We start from the raw sequence: 20,433 nt of genomic DNA on the forward strand, positions 1-20,433 counted from the left end.
ATAATAAACGCTGTGCTTCATATCTGCTTACAGGACAATGACAGAGAATGCCTAGGAAATAATGTGTACCATGCTCCAGAGTTAGAAACTGCTTCCATATATCCTATATAATTCTATTCTCTTTATATCCTTACCAAGTACAAATCACCATTTCACAGATGAGCAAACTGAGTCCCAGCATAGTTAAGAGATTCACCCAAAACTACCCAGCTAATAAAAGGCAAAGCCAAACTTGAACTTCTTCTGATCTCACTTTAGGACTCTAAAAGCTGGTATAGGTTTATACTGGGAATATTGATTAAATGTCCCCTGGGAGTAAATTTTCCTTAAAGGAGGCATTACTAAGCACAAAATTTCAGGTAACAACATCTTGTTACCCTATACTTGGGGAAATATTAAACCGTCCCTCTGAGTGTGGACATTCACAACAAAACACGCCGCTCCAATACTTACTTCCTTACTAAACTGGACATTCCTGATGGCAATGTAAATTGTTGGTCTAGTCCTTTGGGAAGGCAATTTGGTAATAAAATATCAAGAGCTATAAAAATATTCATATCCTTTGACTTAAAATTCTACTTCTGGGAATTTACCCGATGAAAATGATTGAAATAAATGGAGAAAAATTCATGTGCATAAAAATGTTCATAGCAACATTCATCATAACATTAACAGTTTAGAATTCAAGGAGATAATATATGTAAAGTGCTTAGCAGGAGGCCGTGTGATCAATTAATGTAAGCTGCAGTAATTCCCTGCCTAGTCTCGAATGTTAATGGACCTTTACATTCGTGTTCTATCTACATGGAAAGTTCCTCCCCCAGGTCCCTTTGACTTTTTCCTTCAGGTCTCTGCCCAAATGCGACCCCATCAGAGAGGACTTTCCAAACCACCGTCTCTAAACAGCACATGCCCACTGTCCTATTTCTGTCTCCTTACTGTGCTTTATTTTCTTTAGCCCTTATTTCTACCTCATATATTTGTTTTTTGTTATTGTCTTTCTCTTCCCCATAGAAGATAAGCTCCATGAGGGCAGGGACTTTGGTTAGTTCAGTGCAATGTGTCCAACATCTAGAACAATATCTGGAACACTGTTAAATAAATTTTTTTTGTCTTTTATTCTTCAATCTTTGACTTCTGTATTTCTTCACTTATCAAAAATTGTTATTTGACAGCTCCTTCTTTTTTGTCAGAAATGGGGCTCAGGCAGAAACATGAAGGATCAGTCTGGGGAAGCCTCTGACAAGCAGATCCAGAAAGCCTGGTGGTTGGTCAAAGGCTGAGATCTGAACATATAAGCCCAAGTCAGAGTTCATAGTCTTGGGAAGGGCATATGAGAGGTAAGTCTTATGGTGAGTCCAGACCCGGATAATCAGCTCACAAGAAAAGAATGGGGGACCTAGGATCTACGACCTAGGGTGTCTATCAAATGAGGTATAGATCAGGTCATCACAAAGACAGTTCATCAATTTCAGAGAGTCACAGCCTCTCTCAGGGACCTTGTCATAGGAAAAATAAGATTCTGGAAAAAAAATTTCAGCCACTGGGCCATATAAGATGCCAGAGATAAATTTTATTATCGAGAAACTTAGATCCAAAGCAAAGACCCCAGTAACTGGGATACACCAAGGACTGATACAATGGGTCAGTCACAGGTCAAGGGCTGCCTGGAGAAAAGGAAACTCCCAGGCACTTCCAGGGAAAGCCACTCCAGTAGCCCGAGTTCATCCCTCCAAAAGAAGAGCTGCAGGTGCTGGTTGAGAGCCTAAAGCACACTGAAAGCAGGTAGAGAGAGCAGGCACCAAGAAAAATCAAATGGTATAAAGGATCCATGGTTGTGGAAGCTTTGTAATATGGAGATGCGGCTAGACCGGACTTCATATCTGAGAATCCCTTCCACCTAAGTTTCCGGTTAGGGAGGGCCAAAAATACACTTCGTACAAGATTTGGAGGCTGAAAGTGGAGCAGTGGCACTTTATTTTTTATGCTCAGAAGGTGGAGTCAGGCGTTTTTTTGTAGCTCACACATGTCGTTGCTTATCTGCTGGCTCGCTTCACTGATGTGGGACAGTGACCAGGCCTATAACTTACCCTTGGGTAAGGGAACTCCAAGGAGACTCCATTTGCCTTGGCTCTTCCTGTATCCTCTCCCACTCCTGGGTCAGGTGTTTGTTTAGCTCCATGACGAAGGCCACATGCTCCTCCTATGGGACACCCATGATATCAAGGCGGTAGGCAGTGAGAACTGACGTGGGCTCCAGCGCATGTTCGTGGATTCCAGCTGGTCCTTGTTTTCCCCCACTTTCTATCCATCCTCCCTTCCCAACTGCCTGCTCTGCATGCAGACTTCAGGATCCACCATCAGATATGAGATGACAGCCTCTCAGGAGACTGTTTAACCAGCCCCTACAATTACATAAGGTGAAATCTCTATTCTAAAAATCATACGTGTATCATACACACACACACACACACACCTCCTGGTGGTTCTGTTTCTCTAATTGAGCCCTGATTGATACAAAGTGGGTCTGGGTGGAAAACTAACCTTGTCTGCCAGAGTCTACTTTGGTCAAAACTGGGTCAAGGGCTTCCCTGGTGGCGCAGTTGTTGGGAGTCCGCCTGCCGATGCAGGGGACACGGGTTCGTGCCCCGGTCCGGGAAGATCCCACATGCTGCGGAGCGGCTGGGCCCGTGAGCCTGTGCTCCGCAACGGGAGAGGCCACAACAGTGAGAGGCCGGCAAAAACAAACAAACAACAACAACAAAAAAACTAATATAATTTAATTAATGTCTATTTTAAGTATTAGTCTACTCCCCTAAAATAAGGTTTATAGACAACTGTTTAAAGTATATTAACAGAAAATCCCCGATAAGAAAAATAATTATGTAAAAACTTCTCAAATTATTTACTCTGAATAAAGTTAATGCTTATCAGTAGTGCTGGTGATCTATCCTGATGGGTTTTTTAAAACTAATTCTTACAGACCTTCTTTTGACCCAGCAACAGATTTTCCTGAGCATATCATCAATTTCAATAAATCTTTTGATTCTGCCATTTGACATGAATCTTACAAGTTCTTTTCCTAAACAACTTAATTAACTGGTTGGGAGATGGAAGGATATTCTTGCAAAGAAAAAAAAAGTGCTGCCTTTACGGCTCAAGTTATTAGCTTGGGAAAGTGGAATCACTCAGTAACTTAATAAGGAATCATTATAAATATTTAGTAGTTTTCTATTTTGATGCATCTGTCACACTGATAGATTCATTAACAATTTAAGCCTGGAATTTGGGGTCTACACAAGCTTTGAATTATTCATTCCACCGTAAAAGTGTACACCGTAAAAAAAATCTCTGGAAGGTGTATCTGTTGGTAAAGTTCCACTAATGTGCATTTACAGTAATAGGAAAAGCAATGGCAACCTGTCTCTCATGCTCTGACTCAGAGAAAATGCTTAGTCCATTGAGAAGGTGTCCATTTTCATAATGAAAATCTGAACGGTGTTGCTCTATCCATAACGGAAGGCAAGCACCAGTCTCATATTCCTCTTGATTTAATGTACTGGTCAAAACATTCTCAAGGACTCCTGTGTCCCATTCTAAGTTTTGAATAAGTCCATTCACACAAAAGCAAGACAGTGAATTAGCAATGAATTTAGAAGCAAAACAAAATTGAACTGAATCCAAATTTTTGTTAGCTTTATATACATCTGACCAGAAAAGAATTAAGGAGAGAAACATTGAGAGGAGTTTTCTGCTTTTTCTGTTGGATCTCTTTGTCTTCTTTAAAGATGATATTTTCTAAACATTGACCCTGTGATGGGATCTGGGATACTTTTGTTTTTTACATATAACATCTTTAATCTACAGCTCTGCTGGGCAGATACCATCATTCTCCCCCATTTTCCTTTTTTCCAGTTTTATTGATGTGTAATTGACATGTAACAATGTATTAGTTTAAGGTGAACAATGTAATGGTTTAATATATGTATATATGGTGAAATGATCACCACAATAATTTTAGTTAACATCTGTCATCTCGCATATCTACAAAAAACTTTTTATGATAACTTTTAAGATCTACTTTCTTAGCAACTTTCAAATATACAATACAGTATTGTTAACCATAGTCACCATGCTGTACATTACATTCCAAGAATTTATTTATCTTATAACTGAAAGTTTGTATGTTTTGATCACCTTTACCCATTTTCCCCCACCTCCAATCCCTGTCACTGGCAACCACCAGGCTGTTCTCTATTTCTATGAGTTTGGTTTTTTAGATTCCACGTATGAGATCACACAATATTTGTCTTCCCCTGTCTGATTTATTTCACTTAGCACAATGCCCTCAAGATCCATCCATTTTGTCCATAAATGGCAGGATTTTCTTCCTTTTTACATACTCCATTGTACATAAACCACTTCTTTTTTATCCATTCATCTGTCGATGGACACTTAGGTTGTTTCCACATCTTGGCTGTCGTAAATAATGCTTCAATAAACATGAGGGTGCAGATATCTCTTCAAGATACTGATTTTGTTTCCTTTGGATATATATTCCACCCAGAAGTGGAATTGCTGGATCATATGGTAATTTTATTTTTAATATTTTGAGGAACCTCTATATTGTTTTCCATAGTGTCTACACCAATTTAAATTTCCACCAATAGTGTACAAGTATTCCCTTTTCCCCACATACTCACCAACACTTGTTACCTCTTGTCTTTTTGATGACAGACATTCTAACAAGTGTGAGGTGATATCTCATTGTGGTTTTGATTTGCATTTTCCTGATGATTTATGATGCTGAGCACTTTTTACGTACCTTTTGGCCATTTGTATGTGTTCTTTGGAAAAATGTCTATTCTGTTCTGTCCATTTTTTTAATCATCTTTATTGGAGTATAATTGCTTTACAATGGTGTGTTAGTTTCTGCTGTATAACAAAGTGAATCAGCTATACATATACATATGTCCCCATATCTCCTCCCTCTTGCGTCTCCCTCCCACCCTCCCTATCCCACCCCCTTCTGTCCGTTTTTAATCAGATTGTTTGGGGGTTTTTGCTATTGAGTTTTGTGAGTTCTTCTTTACATATTTTGAATATTAACCCCTTATCAGACTTAGGATTTGCGAATATGTTCTCCCATTCCTTAGTTGCCTTTTCATTTTTTGGATGATTTCCTTTGCTGTAGTTTGATGTAGTCCCACTTGTTTATTTTTGCTTTTGGTGTCAAATACAAGAAAAAAAATCGTTGCCAAGACTGATGTCAAGGAGCATACTGCCTATGTTTTCTTCTAGGAGTTTTATGGTTTGGGGCTCCCCATTTTAAAAATGAGGAAACTGAGGCTGAGAGAAGTTAAACAACTTTATCCAAGGTCAAAAAACTAGGATTTCATGGAGCTGGGATCAGAACCAGGTCTATCACCAAAGCCTGTGCTCTTAGGTTACTTCTTTCTACAGCCTTAACTTCACAAAAAGTAAACATAGAAAGACTGTTGAGGAGGGCTAGTTCATGTCTTTGAGACATGGTTCTTATATTATTCATCTAATGCTGAAGAACAAATAACCACAAAACTTAGCGGTTTACAGCAATAAGAATCATTTATTATCTCATCACTTCATGTAAGTCAGTCAAGACTTTGGTTGTTCAGATGATTCTGACTCAGGTCTCTCATGAAGCTAGATGTCCGCTGGAACGTCAGCCACCTGAATCATTAACTGGAGTTGGAGGATCCACTTCCAAGGTGTCTCAAGATGGCAGCCAAGTGGGTGCCAGTGTTTGACAGGAAGCCTCAGTTCCTCTACATGTGAGCCTCTCCTTGGGGCTGTTTGAGTGTCCCCACAGCATGATAACTGGTTTTCCCCAGAACCAGATATGCATCCGTATCTGTTGTTTTTAGGTGAATTATACCATTGGCAGAGAAACTAGGATAAAGCCCACAGATGCGCCTGATAAATCTAAGATCAGGAAAAGTAGTTAAGAGCTCAGTAAATGGTACTGCGGCAATACAGAGCAAAAGCGTTAAAATGTGTATTTTCTTTAACCCCCACTTTCACACCTAAGAATTCTTTCTGAAAATATATTTGTGTAAGTGGGTAAAACTCAATGTAAAAGGAAATTTACCACAGCAAATCACACCACAGCAAACCTAATAGCAAATCATATGAAGTAATTTAAATATCCAATAATAGAGGATTAGTTCAAAAAATTTTGGGATATCTACAACTGGACATCTATCAATCCATGAACCCAGGGAAGAAGCTGCAATGTCTTTCATGATCTGGCCTCAGAAATCATACACAGTGACTTCCACAGTGCTCTATTGGTCACACAGGTCCAAGGGGAACTGCAGAGGGTGGGAACGCCAGGAGGTAAGGATCCCAGGGGCCATCTTGAAGGCTGGTCAACCCCGCCCACTTGCTATTCCTCTGACAGTTAGCAGGTTACATGCTGCCTGTGACAGTGTTTCAGTTTCCTCTCTGGCAGTGCAGAGTTAGAAAGTCAGGGAATCACTGCAAAACTACTGAACCCTTTAGCTGGTGGTATGAATGCCAGCAGCTGAAAGCAGATGAGTTCAGACTTTCAGTTACAGTAGGTGAAGGAGAGCTTTCCACCCTGTTTGGAGTGGGTGGCAGTAAACAACAGCAGTGAGGGAAAGATAGCTTTTAGAAAATGGAATTCTTCAGAGAGAAAGAAAAGTCCACATGAAAAAGACAATGGATAGCAGAGGGTAGAGAAAACTGCAGGAGGGAGAAGGAACGCAATGAAAACAAGAACAGGGAAAGGGCATGTGAGGAAAGGAAAGCAAGTTTAAAAGAATTTGAAGTAAAACATCAAATCTCAAAGGATGGAGGCACTGACAGTGACTTGGTAAGGAGGAGACCTTGTACCCACAGCACACAGCAGAGGGCAGGAGATCAGAAAGAGGATGTAGAAATAGAAGCAGTACACACACCTAGCACTGCAGGCATGAGAAGAAAGAGCATCCCCCTGGTGAGGAGGGCTTGTGAACAAAACTGAGGCCACACCTTGGCAGGATATAGTTTCTATAAAAAAAAATTATTGCAAAAGTAATAGATGTTGTTGAAAACTCAAACGACACAGAAATAATGAAAAGAGAAAGTTGAAGTTCCTCGTCCCCTTCAGATGACTAACACTTAACAATTTGGTATGTGTCCTTGCAGACCTTTTCTGAGAATGTACAGCCATCTAGAGAATTGTATCAGATTGCACTTGCCTGTTCATGTAATAATATAGCTTTGACATCTCTCTGGATCAGTAACTACAGAAATGCCTCACTCTTCTTAAGTCTCTTGGTATTCTCTTTTATGATTGTTGCTTGATTTATTTAACGAAATCTCCTAAAAAAGGACATTTGAATTACTTCTAATTATTCACCACTATAAACAGCACTTAAGGGAACATCCTATGCAATATCCTGGCATAACTCTGGGACTATTTTGGTGGAAAAATTCCCAGAAGTAGGATTGCTGGACCAAAGAGTATGCACATGCAAATTTTTAATAGATACTGTCTTCCCAAAAGGTTGTACCAATTTGCATGCTTTTATTTTACATTAGATGTTTATCATTAACTTAACTTCCAAGCAAACCCAACTCTAAGCTTATTCAGAGTGTAAATAAGCTTTTGTCAAATAGTTCTAAGCCTTGTGTGTTAGGGTGAAAACTCCATACATTTGGAAAGAGTCATCATATTCATATTGCAGAGTAAAATACGTCAAATGACCAAGGCATTGTACTTACGTAAGTAATTATGTACATGTTTCCACAGGTTTGAGGTGTACATTAAAGGCTTCCCAGCTACCATATGGCTCCAGTCCAGAAGCCACAGTGTCTCCTTGATTTTCCTTCCACTTCCCAATTCCCAACATTCTTCAACATTTCCTCCTATTGACAGAAAACATCTAATAAGCCAGGATCATTTTAGAGTGTTTCGGCTATGCCTGTGACCCTTTTCAGGAATATTTGCATTTTAGAATTGAGGGCAGAGAAATTAATTTATAATGGTATTATTTCTGATGAAAATATTAAAAGGTGTTTAAACAAATAGAAGGGGAGATGAAAGTCACCAAAAACAAGCTCACAGTTGCCTAGAAACTACTTCCCATAAATCAACGGAAGGTACCACTATTAACTCTTAGATGTGTCTGGGAGCATAGGTTTCTGGTCCCAATCAATAGATGGGCATCTACTATTAAATATCTCAGTTTCCCTGGTAGATCTCTAAAATGGTTACTAGCAGCCAACCTTCTCCTTCCCCCACCCTCTGGTGCCCCCTCATTGACCTCATCTACCAGGCTTCCCAGCAGGCAGGGGAGAACAGCTAGGCAGGACCCCAACCCCACCCCTTCCATTCTGGATTCCACGGAGAACCTGCATCTAAGTGCATTGACCTCCCCCAGGGACTTCACTGCAAATTACCTCCCAGATGCCTCCGAGGCTTAAAGGAAATGAAAGCAGCTCCGCTTCACCAACAACTGAGGATGAGTTGAATAGGTGAACGTTTCATTTAGGCCAATCTTTGGGATAATGGGAATGTTTTCACAATACTATTTTCTTCTCACAAACACTTTCTGTACTTCTGCCTTTCTGATTTCTTTATCTGGTCATAAATTTTGTTCACTGAATTCTAAGTAGGCATTAAAGTACCTATTCAGTATCCATGTGTCTCCCCCTTAAGGATTCTACCACTTCATATTTTCCCTTCCCTCAAATTCAACCCAATAACCCAGGCTGACATCCACGGTCTCCGCGCCTCTAGCTTAAGCGGTGAGAGACAGTACTGGGCTCTGATGTGCTCAGCTCTGTGCACAGGGTCCTGGCTGCCCAAGGTGCTCAAGGGCAGAGAAACTAAGAATCCAGTAGTGATTCACACCAGCCCAGCCCAACTTGGAAAATCAATACACTTCGTTACAATCCTAAGTAACAATCCGCCTCAGCTGCAAAGAAAAAAAATCCTCTTTTTAGCGAAGAGTGACTGGAAAAGACCCATCAAAAGCATTATTTCATGAGCACTGATATCCAAGAACATGGGTTGGGGTGTCTCCCTTGCGTTGGGTGGTCCCCATGTCATGTTTGCACGAATAAGCTTATTTGGGGGGCTTGGGTTAGTTGGCGTATAAACCGTTTAGGACCCTGATATACAGTTCCCCTTGGACATTGTTAAGACATTCATGTTAGTTTGTCTATTCATTCAACACGTGTATGAACCTGTCTGAACAAGGCACTGTGTTGGGGCTGATGTGGAAACAGTCGTAGGTGCTGAAAGAGAAGCAAGCATGACCAGGATGTGATTTCAAAATATATTTATTTTAGCCATGCCAACAGGGGAAGAAATAAGCGTGTCCTTCTCCAGCCCTGTAATTATCTAGAGTAAAGTTGCAGAACAGGGAAGGGCTGCTGCAGGCAGTGGATGGGGACCCTGATGCACAACTTGCTGCTGACCCTTCTACAACAGTTCCCGTCACACATTGCCAGCACTTCCAAAGGCTTGGCGTAGGTCTGATGGTGGAGATTGAACAGTACAGGGTCCAGCCAAACTCAAGGACAGCTTTGAAAACTCTGCTTGCTGGACTGGAGTGAGGCAATTTGGCAGGGAATAAGTATGTTAATACCATGGTTCTCACCCACACTAAGATAGTGTGACAGAGACTGCTAGCTAACCCCCCAAAATGTATGCTCCCCCTTTTGGGTGTGAATTCATTGCTGGGAAGTGACTGTCCAACCATTATTTCCCGGTACCCCTTGTATCCAGATGTGGCCATCAGACTTGTTCTCACCGATGGAATGTGAGTAGAAGAGATGTGCCATTTTAAGAATTTTCCATTAACCGGAAGCAGAAGAAGATTCTCAAGATAGAAGGAACCTTAGCATCTGGATTTCCATAAGTAAGAACGCTCTCTGCTGAGTAGGATTATACACATCAGACTGTTACATAATGGAGAAATAAACTTCCCTTGTGTTAAGCCACTAAAAATTTGAGGTTTCTCTGCACTGTTGGTGGGAAAGTAAGTTGATGCAGCCACTATGGAAAACACTATGGAGGTTCCTTAAAAAACTAAAAATAGAGTTGCCATATGACCCAGCCATCCCACTCCTGAGCATATATCCAGAGAAAACTCTAATTCAAAAAGTTACACGTACCCCAATATTCATGGCAGTACTATTTACAATAGCCAAGACATGGAAGCAACCTAAATGTCCATCAACAGATGAATGGATAAAGAAGATGTGGTATACACACACACACCATGGAATATTACTCAGCCATAAAAAATAATGAAATAATGAGATTTGCAGCTACATGGATGGACCTAGAGAATATCATACCAAGTGAAGTAAGCCGGACAGAGAAAGGGTGATGGGGAAATTAGGAGTCTGAGATTAGCAGATACACACTACTATACATAAAATAGATAAACAACAAGGTCCTACTGTATAGCACAGGCAACAATATTGAATACTCTGTAACAACCTATAATGGAAAACAATATGATAAAAAATGTATATATATAACTGAATCACTGTGCTATACACCAGAAACTAACACAACATTGTAAATCAACTATACTTCTATTTTTTAAAAGTTTGAGGTTTGGGCTTCCCTGGTGGTGCAGTGGTTGAGAGTCTGCCTGCCAAAATATATGGCAATATAAACAATGATATTACAGATATAATCCTCCCTCTCCACTGAAAAGAAGAAAAATTAAAGGTGATTCCATTTTCACATGTTCTAATATTTTAGGCACAGACCATCTTCCTAGCATACTTTGTACTCCTTTCATTTCTTCAGTTATTATCATGCTTATTTCAGGAGATTATTCATCTTGTTGAACAAGGACACACATCAACATTGTGGAAGCTCAGGCGGACATAAGCTCATTATCCCTCAGGGCAGTGACAGCACAGAAATGAGGCAAAACCCAGAGATGCACTGGTTATTGGCTATAAGAACCCAGGTCAGCATAGCATGCCATGCAGGGGGACAGAGAGGCAGGAATGCACAAAGCAGGTTCAGTATCAGGAAGTTGCAAGCTATTCCCATGAGAGGCAATCCCAGGGCAAGAGAAGGGCTAAATCTGGGTTTTATCCTCATTCCACCATCTAGCTGTATGACCTTGGGCAGTTACCCGAAGCCTCCCTATATTGTGGCCTTTCATCTCTAAAGTTGGCATGATAATAGTACCTAATGTCCTTAGACCAGTGTATTAATTCGTGAGGGCTGCCTTAACAAATAACCACAAACTGGCTAGCTTAAACAACAGAATATTTACTGTCTCACAGTTCTGAAACTGTCAGAAGGCTAGAAGTCTAAAATCAAGTGTTGGTTCCTTCTGAGAGCTATGCGTGAAGGCCCCCTCCATGGCCTGAAATGGCCATCTTCTCCCTGTGTCTCTTCACTCTGTCTTCCCGCTGCATGGGTCTACCTCTGTGTCAAGTCTCCCCGTTTTCGAGGACAGCAGTCATATTGGGTTAGGGGCCCACCCTACACCAATATAACCTCATCATAACTAATTACATCCGCAGCAACCCTAGTTTCCAAGCAAGGTCACATTCTGAGGTACGAGGGGTTAGAACTTCAACACATAAATTTTTGGAGGAAGAAAATTCAACCCATGACAACCAGTTTGCTATAAATGTTATCTGCCGTTTTCTTGTGATTACCCCAGTGCCTTTGGGTGCTTTTTCAGGCCTCAGGGACAGTCCCGGCTAGACTGATGGCAGACTGAGGAGGATCTGGACAAAGCGGCATGTGCTCAGGCTTCACTGCTGTGAGATCTTTTCTCCTACATCACATGTCTCATCAACTTCAGGGAACCCACTGAGACAGGTCCCAGGAAACCTACGCAGGGCATACTCAGAGGGATTTTTAGCTTGTCCACTAGGTCAGTGGTTTTCAAACTTCACCCAGGGAGCTTATTTAAAAGGCAGATGCCTCAGCTACATCCCTAGAGATTCTGATTCAGCAGAATCCATTGGAGATAGGGTCCAGGAATTCATGCTGCTACTTTCCCTTTCCACACCCAAAGCAGATATTATTCACCCATCATAGAACTCTGTCTTGTTGAACCTGGAAATGGTCAAAGAATACTCCTCAACATAGCTCCCCAGGCAACTACAAATAATCGATGGCGAGAAGAAATCAATCTGCTCTTCCAGCCTAGGCCTTGGGGCAGCTCCAGGTCTCCTAGGGTGAAGGAGAGCCTTCATTATACATAGAGTCTTTATTATCTGTGCCTGAAAGTAAAGTTGACCTTGGGGCATATTCAGGGTTCTCTTTGTCCCTCTCCTCCCCACCCTGGGTTTCTGCTGGGTGGATGAAAGGATAGTGAAATGCAAGGTCAGACCAACTCTCTTTCACAACTTAGTCAAGCCTCTGGAATTGGCAGCTTGGACCTGGGCAGCAGGGATCTTGACACTGGCTTAGTTTTGTGACCTATGGAAATGTATCTGGGCTTGGATTTTCACGTGTGTAAAGTGTGGCATTAGGCTGGATGAGCCAGCAGCTTCCTTCTTTCTCTTAAGCAACCTATTCTGAGTTGCTGGAGTTAGTGAAATTCCAGAGAAACAAACTATTGTCCAACATTTCAGGCAAATAAAAGCTGAAGACTTCAATGCAGTGGGTTCAGTGGACAAACTAACATCTGAGGGCCGACAATGTGGCTGAAAGCTCTACATGCCTTATCATCTCTCACTCCACCCCTATGAGGTATGTAGATGTTATTATATCTATTTTTCAGATGAGAAAACTGAGACTCAGGAGTTGAGCTAACTTGCCCAAGTCCGTACATCTACTAAGAAAAAGCTCCAGAATTCAAATATCTTTTGACATCCAAGTCCATTCCTTCCCACATATTCAGTTTCATAGTCCTTTTCAAACATTCTAGAAATGGATTTAAGATTAGGAGAATACATGTGATTGAAACATAAGAAATTGTTGATATTCCACATCTTTTTTCCTCTAAAAATGGCAGTTTGAAAACTTTAACCTCATAGTTCACTGACAGGTGATCCTTCCACATTGGTTGCTCTTGAGTTGATTTACTTTGTTCGCTCACCTCCCTCCAACCACCCAGAGAGCCAGGTGAGCTGATCCTTGCTGGTCTCGTAGTCACGGAATGTTGTAAGCTTGGCAGGGCAACCAGAAGTGGCTCTGGTTCCTGGAAATACAGAAACTCTACCCACCAACGACATAAAGTAACCAGAAAATTGTTCAAATACCTGCCTCAACTTCCTTAAAATCTGTGAAGAAGATCCAAATACATACGCCCACCCAACCACAGGGCTTCCCCATTCCACGTCTCTCCAAAGATCCCATCCTGATGCTTTTAGCTTCTTTTCTTTGCCCTACTCCCATTCCTTCTTTTTGTGGACTGACGGAGCTTCTCCAGAGGCAAGAAAGGATCTTCCCTCCTTAGTTGGGCGAAGAGGAGGGGAACTGAGCTCCTGTTTGGAGGAGGCTTGTCAGAGAGGAAGAAGGAGGTGAGTTGTTTGAACATTCCCGTGTTAATCATTTCTGCCCTGTCCACAAATCTCAGGCTGGTTTGTTGTTTGATTCTCCCCTATATTCTCCATAGCCTATGTGGAGTCCCAAGGAATGAGGAGATTCTTTGAATAACGACTTACTGGTAGTAGTTTATTTGGGAGCACACTCTGTCTTTTCCGCGTTTCAGAGGACTGGTTGACTGCAAAGACCAAGATTTGGCAAGGACAGATCCTCCTTGGAAATGGGAAGGAAGGAAGGAAGTAAGAAGACAGGCAGGAAGGACCTGGTGTAAAATAGATAGAGAAACACTTCTTCTAGTTGGAGAGTTCTGAGCCAAGTTCGAAGGAATTTTTCCTTTAAATGGAAATGGAAGGATAACATTTATTCATGTTTTGTCAACAGGATAATGTGTGTTGTATTACAAAGTATATAGACATGCTTGAGTTGGCTTGCTGTTAGAGCATCCACAGCCAATTAAAACAATACCAAAAATACCCCCTAGCTTAGACCTGAAAACGAGTTCACAATTCATATTTATGAAGTGCTCACTCCTGGCATAACCATCTCTCCCCCTCTCACTGCCTCAATTATCTGCCGCTTCCTGAGCACTTATGACGGTCGTCTGCCTAGCTATCTGTGGGGGGTGGCTTCCAGGACCCACCGAGGATAACAAAATCCACAGACTCTCAAGTCCCTTATATCAAGTGGCCTAATACAATTGGCCCTCCCTCCGTACCCGAGGGTTCTGCATCTGTGGATTCAACCAATAGTAGATTGAATTCCAGAACCCACAGATATTGAGGGCCCACGGAACCTGCCCATTTACTGCTTTTTTTTCCTCTCTCTTTTCTGTTTAAAGATAGTATGGCATATGCAGATCTGGTTCATAAATGAACATCACCATTTACTAGTTCTGTGAGCATAAGCAAGTTCTTTCATCTCTTTGACTATCAATTCCCATATGTGTAAAGCAGGAATGCTTCTCACTACCTTGCAGAATGGTTGAGAGCACTTAGTAATGCTACTAACGCCCTGCCTGGCCCACAGCAGATGCTCCAAACAGGCCAGCTACCATTTTTACTAACGAACCATAAAGCCCTTGTGGCAGGGCCTGTGTCACCAACCTTTTTATACCTGCAGCACCTCTCCAGTGTTTGACACATGACCTATAAATGCTTGCTCTGCAATGCTCTGGCTGCCAACTGTTAGGATATTTCCATTGTCTCTTTAGAAAAGAATTTTGATGCATCCTTTCACTAAGAAAATTTACAAGCAGACACCACATGAAACTTTATCCCACCACTTACACGATCATGAAAACACACTCACACAGCCTTTTCCACTTCCAGCTGCTGCTGTATATTTACTAAGAGGAGAAACAACTTTCCAACGCTAAAGGTAGTGATGAAAAAGCATTCTGATGCTAGAAAGCAAGTTAGGAAAAAAGTTTACCTGGGGAAATATCTAAATAGGTACACATCTGCCCGTGCTGTGCACTGCTCTTGCAAATCAAAAGTGAGAGATGGGGAAATCTCTAATAAACTGAACAGCTAATATGATTTCCTTCTTCTGGGAAGATACCCTTAACCATTTCTTTAAAAAAAAAAAAAAACTAATGTAGCAATGGAATAGGGTGGGGGACGGTGGATATATGTAGCAAAAGGCATAGTGACGGGTTTGAGAGGGGACAAGAAGGCAAGTGGGCCTGGTCTGAGATTACCCTTGTTCCCCAAAGATGTGCTCCATCTGCATCCTCCCGTCACCTCCAGCAGAGACGGGTGACGTCCCGCTTCAATCCCACAGCCTCCCTCTGGCCTCTTTTTTGTCCGGCTGAGTAGAGGAGAAGCAATGCTGAAATGAGCCACAAACTGAGAGAATGACAAGAAACACTGCCAAGTGACCAGCCTGGAGAATGAAGGCAGCATCCCCAAAGCCAGCAGCTCTACCTTTTCTTAAAGGCACAGCAGGTGTAACCTGCCCCCGAGATGGCCCCTCCAAGCAGGACCCCACCAACACTGCATCTGGGGGTCTGACTAGCTGAGCCCTTTCTGTGGATCAGGGCTTTGCCATTCTGCAAGCTGTCCTACTTCCGTTGAAATACACAAGCCCCTGGAAGAGTGGTAGTAACACTTGATTGTAATAATCCCTGCCTTGGGTGCAAGCCTGCAGTTTTACAGAGACTCTCCTATGTACAATGCCTTACTTCTCAAAGGATCTGGGTCATAATCAGAGGCTCCTTCTGGTGGTTCGGAAGGACCCAAGGTTTAGAACCGCTTGATCTCTCAGCCTCACACCCAGAATTTCTGACTGGTTACCTTTGTCTGGAAAACCTTTGCCTTCTTTGTCTGACTTACTAGGGGTGTGTGTGTGTGTGTGTGTGTGTGTGTGTGTGTGTTTGAATTAAAGTTTTTATTTTGAAACAGTTGTATATACACATGCAGTTGTAAGCAATAAAACCAAGAGATCCCCTGTATCCTTTCTCCAGTTCCGGCCAGGGTAACATATTGCAAAACTATAGACAATATCACAGCCAGGATATTGACATTGATACAGTCAAGATATTGAACAATTCTATCACCACAGGATCTCTCATGTTGCCCTTTTATAACCACATCTACTTCCTTCCTGCCTCCATGCCCTCCCTAGCCTTGGACAACCACTAATCTGTACTCCATCTCTATAATTGTGTCATTTCAAGAATGTTGTATAAATGGAATCATACAGTATGTAAACTTTTGAGATTGACTTTTTTTACTTCACATAATTCTCTAGAGATTCATCTGGTCATTGTGTATGCCAACAGTTCATTTCTTTTCTTTTTTTTTTTTTTTTGGCTGAAGTGTATTCCATGATATGAATGTACTAGTTAGTTTATTCATTCACCCACTAAAGGACTGGGTTGTTTCCAGTTTTTGACTATTATAAATAAAGTTGCTCTAAACATTTGTGTATAGGTGTTTATGTGAGAATAACTCTTCAGTTCTCTGGAATAAGTGCCCAGGAGGGCAACTGCTGGGTTGTATGGTTGTTACACATTTAGCTTTGTAAGAAATTACCACAGCAGTTTTCAAGAGTAGCTGTACCATTTTACACTCCTACGAGCAATTTATGAGTGACCCAGTTTCTCAACAGCCTCAACAGCATGTGGTGTTGTTGGTATTTTTTATTTTAGCAATTCTGGTAGGTAGGTAGTGATGTTTTAATTTGCATTTCCTTAATAGCTAATAATGTTGAACGTCTTTTCAAGTGTTATCTGCCATCTATAGATCCTCTTTGGTAAAATGTCTCTTCATGTCTTGCCCATTTTGAATTGAATTGTTTGACTTTTTACTGTTGAACTTTGAGAGTTTTTTTTTTTTCAAATGTATTCTATATATGAATCCATTGGTGAATATGTGGTTTGCAAATATTTTCCCCCAATCTATAGCTTATCTTTTTATCTTCTTAACATAATCACAGAACAAAAGTTTTTAAATTTGATGACATCCTATGTATCAATTTTTCCTATTATGGATCATGCCTTTAGTGTCAAGTCTAAGAACTCTTTGTCTAGCCCTAGACACCCAATATGTTCTACATTTTTTCTAAAAGCATTCTAAATTTTAGGTTTTACATTTAAATCTGTGATTTAAGACAGAAAGCTTTCAGATAGTAACTGGTCTGCTCCAACATAGCTCCACAGAAAAAAACTGAGGATTCACTCTCCCCTATACCAGCAAAAGCTAAGTGGAGAACCTAGGCTTCTATCCTCAGCCCACTCTAATGAGGCACCCCAATACCCCCACCAGGGTGGTGTCAGAAAAGGCCAAATAGGAAGCCAGCACTTTTTTCTGTGCCAGTAACAAGTCTCCTCTCTCTTCCTCTACTCACCCTGCACAGTGTTAGTGGGGACTATGTGGGGAGCCTGTACTTCTACCCTCACCAGGCAGAAGATACCCCTTCTTCTCTCCACTGGGGTGGTATCAGAGGTGGCCTAGTGGACAGTCAGGACTTTCACCATCACTCAGTGGTAACAAGGTCACCTCCACTGCAGTGTCAGTTAATGAAGAGCACATGGGGAGCTGGGACTCCCATCCAACAGTCATGAGGAGCCTCCTCCCTCTGGTGTCAACTGAGGCTGAGTGGGAAACCTGGACTTCCACTTCCACCTGGCAGTAATGAGGCAAAGGCCCTTCCCTGCCAGAGTGGTGTCAGATAAAGCCAGGTTTAAGTAAGATTCAGAGTCTCATAACATAATCTAAAAAGCCTGTTTCAACTGAAAACCTATTGTCATATCAAGAACCAGGAAGATCTCAAACTGAATGAAAAAAATTAAAGTATGCCAACACCAAAGTGACAGAGATGTTAGAATTACCTGACAAACATTTTGAAGCAGCTATGGTAATAATGCTTCAACAAGCAATTACGAATACTTTTAAATGAAAAAAATGGAAAACCTCCGCAAAGAAATAGAACTAAATGGAAATTTACAACTATTTGTAATTTCTATCTTCCAGTTCACTGACTTTTTCCTCTGTCTCCTCCGCTACATCAGTTATTGAATAACTGAAAACAAATAAATGCTCAGTGGATGGGTTCAACAGCAGAATGGAGGACACAGAGGAAAGAATCAGTGAAATGGAAGATAGAACAATAGGAATTAACAAATGGGAACAATAGGCAGAAAACAGACTGAAAAAAAACAACTGATCAAAACCTGCACAGGAACTAGTACTGAAATGTAAGTAGTTTTGAGGTGTAAAACATTGTGTTACCTCTGTAAGAGCAGTGGGCTTGGACTGAGGAATATATGGTATCTAGAGGTGTAGAAGATGAGCTTCTATTTCCTCATCTGCAATGTTCTCCTCAATGGTTGGCTAAACAAATTGGTCTAGTCCCTTGATCTCTCCTTGTCCAGTGGACAAAGTGAAAGAATTAATGAAAGAAGAGTAAACAAAGCAAAGTAGAGTAAAAATAGAATACTTTCATCTTTAATGTGGCATCTTTGGTGGGACCAAGTCCACTAAGAAGGAAAGAATCACTGGCATTCAGGAGATACTGACACTAAGATCTGTAACTGTTGAGGAGTGTTCCTCACTTTTGCATCCATCCTCTTCAAAATCCTCTCATGGCTACCACTGCTTTAGGAAACACACAGATTTGATGTATAACACTGTCCACCAACCTTTCTTAACCACTCCATCGCTGTAACATTCAGAGTTACTTGTAAGGTTAAAAACAGAATGATTGAAGAGAGAAAATACACTGTGTAATCTACTTCCTCCAGAAGAAAGCCACAGGTTACAAAATGTCAGAACAGCGTGAAACAAAGACACATCAAATAAATGAAACCTCCCCTCCGCCAGCACAGCCCCGAAGAAAAGTGAGTCTCCCGGCATGCACCTCTGACCCTACACTCTCACAGAAGCTGCAGGGTGGGTACTAGCAACACTGGCAGAGTCTAGGTGTTCTTTCCCCCCTTAACAGAAATGAGTTCGTTTAGAAAGAAACTGCAGCAACCTACCCATCTTAGATTCTTAACAGGGAGTATGTTTTATAAAGGGATGGGGGAAGATTTACTGTATTCTTCACCTCTAAAAAATCTTCCTCTGTAAAAATGGTGGTGTTAGCAAAACTCCCTGTGCAGAACATTCTCTTCTCAACTCTAATTATAGGTCTGAAATTCAGGCAAAATGCAAACAAAGAGACTCTGGAGGAGCTATGAGAAAGTGTCACAAGTTAATATAATGTGATTCCCTTCCCTGCCTTTCGGTTCTCGAATGCTCACTGAGAACTACACTAGTTTCATACAAAGTAACATGGACAGACCCAAGCTAAGGGAAATTGTGCAGCAAATTTGTTTTGGGGGCCCTTGGTGTCTGCTGACTTCCTTCTTCGCAGCTGCCTACAACTTTCGCCACCACTAATCTCTCATCCACCTCCCTCCTGAGCTCCCCATTGTCTCTGACTCTGATTCCCACCTGGTAGCAACACCAGCAGGCATTGTACAGATTTTTGATGTATCACGCACTCCTCTGCCCTATAAAAACGTTACCATTGTGTCTCTCTTGCTCCAAGGTGCTGAAGTCAGTTAGCCAGCTCATTGGGAAAACCCAGATAAAAGCATTCCCATTAAGCTGAGACAGGCTTGATGTGTTGCCTCCCCAGGGCATATGTACATTAACAGAGTTCAGGTGCTTTATCTGCAAGAAAAAAACTCCTGAGGATGGAATTTCAGAGGTAGGCCAATGTGGGAAATATTTGGATGTAGCCCCCTTCCGATAATGTTTAAAAGGCAGTCTCCTGATCTGCCCACACCTCAAGTCTAACAGTGCCTGTCAAGACCATAAAGAAAGGAAGAGTAGCAGAACCGGAAGGATGCCTCCTCCAGGGAAACTCTGAAATGGTAATTAAGGGAAAAAAATTAGAATAAAAAATTGAATGTCAAGAAAGTCAAGAAAAATGTTTTTGTGATTTTTCACTTTGTAAGAAAATGAAGTATCAAAATCATAATGTTAGACCTGAAGGAAACCCTAGAAATTGTGGAGAAGAATGTTGCCTGCCATATCAGTAAACAAAGGATGCTGTGGCCATCAAGCCATCAGCCATAGCAGCTTCCCCTGACTGTGCACCCTGAGGGGATTCAGGATGGAAAAAAAGATCTAGGATATTGCCCCTAGATAGTTAAGATGCATATCAAATGAATGATTTCAATGAGCTCTGACTCATGCATCTTCCCATACATAGAAAAGTGCTAAATTCACTAACTTGAGGTGTCTGGTTTTTCTTTAAATCACAGTAATCTTCTGATTACTTGGTTTTTGTTGCAAAAACTCCTGTATATCCTTGCTTCTCCTTTACCTCTTCTGAACAGTCCATCAGAGCTATCTGACAGGCTGTTTCCCAGGCTTATGTCCTCAGTATGTCCACCAAATAAAACATAA

The 20,433-nt window shown here is 41.4% G+C and overlaps 1 long non-coding RNA gene across 1 annotated transcript in view; it reads right to left on the reverse strand.

The window, feature by feature from the left end:
- Positions 1-5,582: 5,582 nt before the first annotated feature.
- The window catches only part of LOC113622799 (uncharacterized), a 33,628-nt gene continuing 18,777 nt past the window's right edge, over positions 5,583-20,433 (reverse strand). The window contains exons 4-5 of the long non-coding RNA XR_003433664.1: positions 7,768-7,911; positions 5,583-7,365 (exon numbers count right to left, since the gene is read on the reverse strand). This is a non-coding gene — a long non-coding RNA (uncharacterized LOC113622799). The remainder of the gene's footprint in view (positions 7,366-7,767; positions 7,912-20,433) is intronic.

The sequence above is a fragment of the Aethalodelphis obliquidens genome, unplaced genomic scaffold (genome assembly GCF_003676395.1).
Source record: "Aethalodelphis obliquidens isolate GAN/ISIS:26980383/991018 unplaced genomic scaffold, ASM367639v1 scaffold10, whole genome shotgun sequence".
In the NCBI taxonomy this organism is placed as follows: Eukaryota; Metazoa; Chordata; class Mammalia; order Artiodactyla; family Delphinidae; genus Aethalodelphis; species Aethalodelphis obliquidens.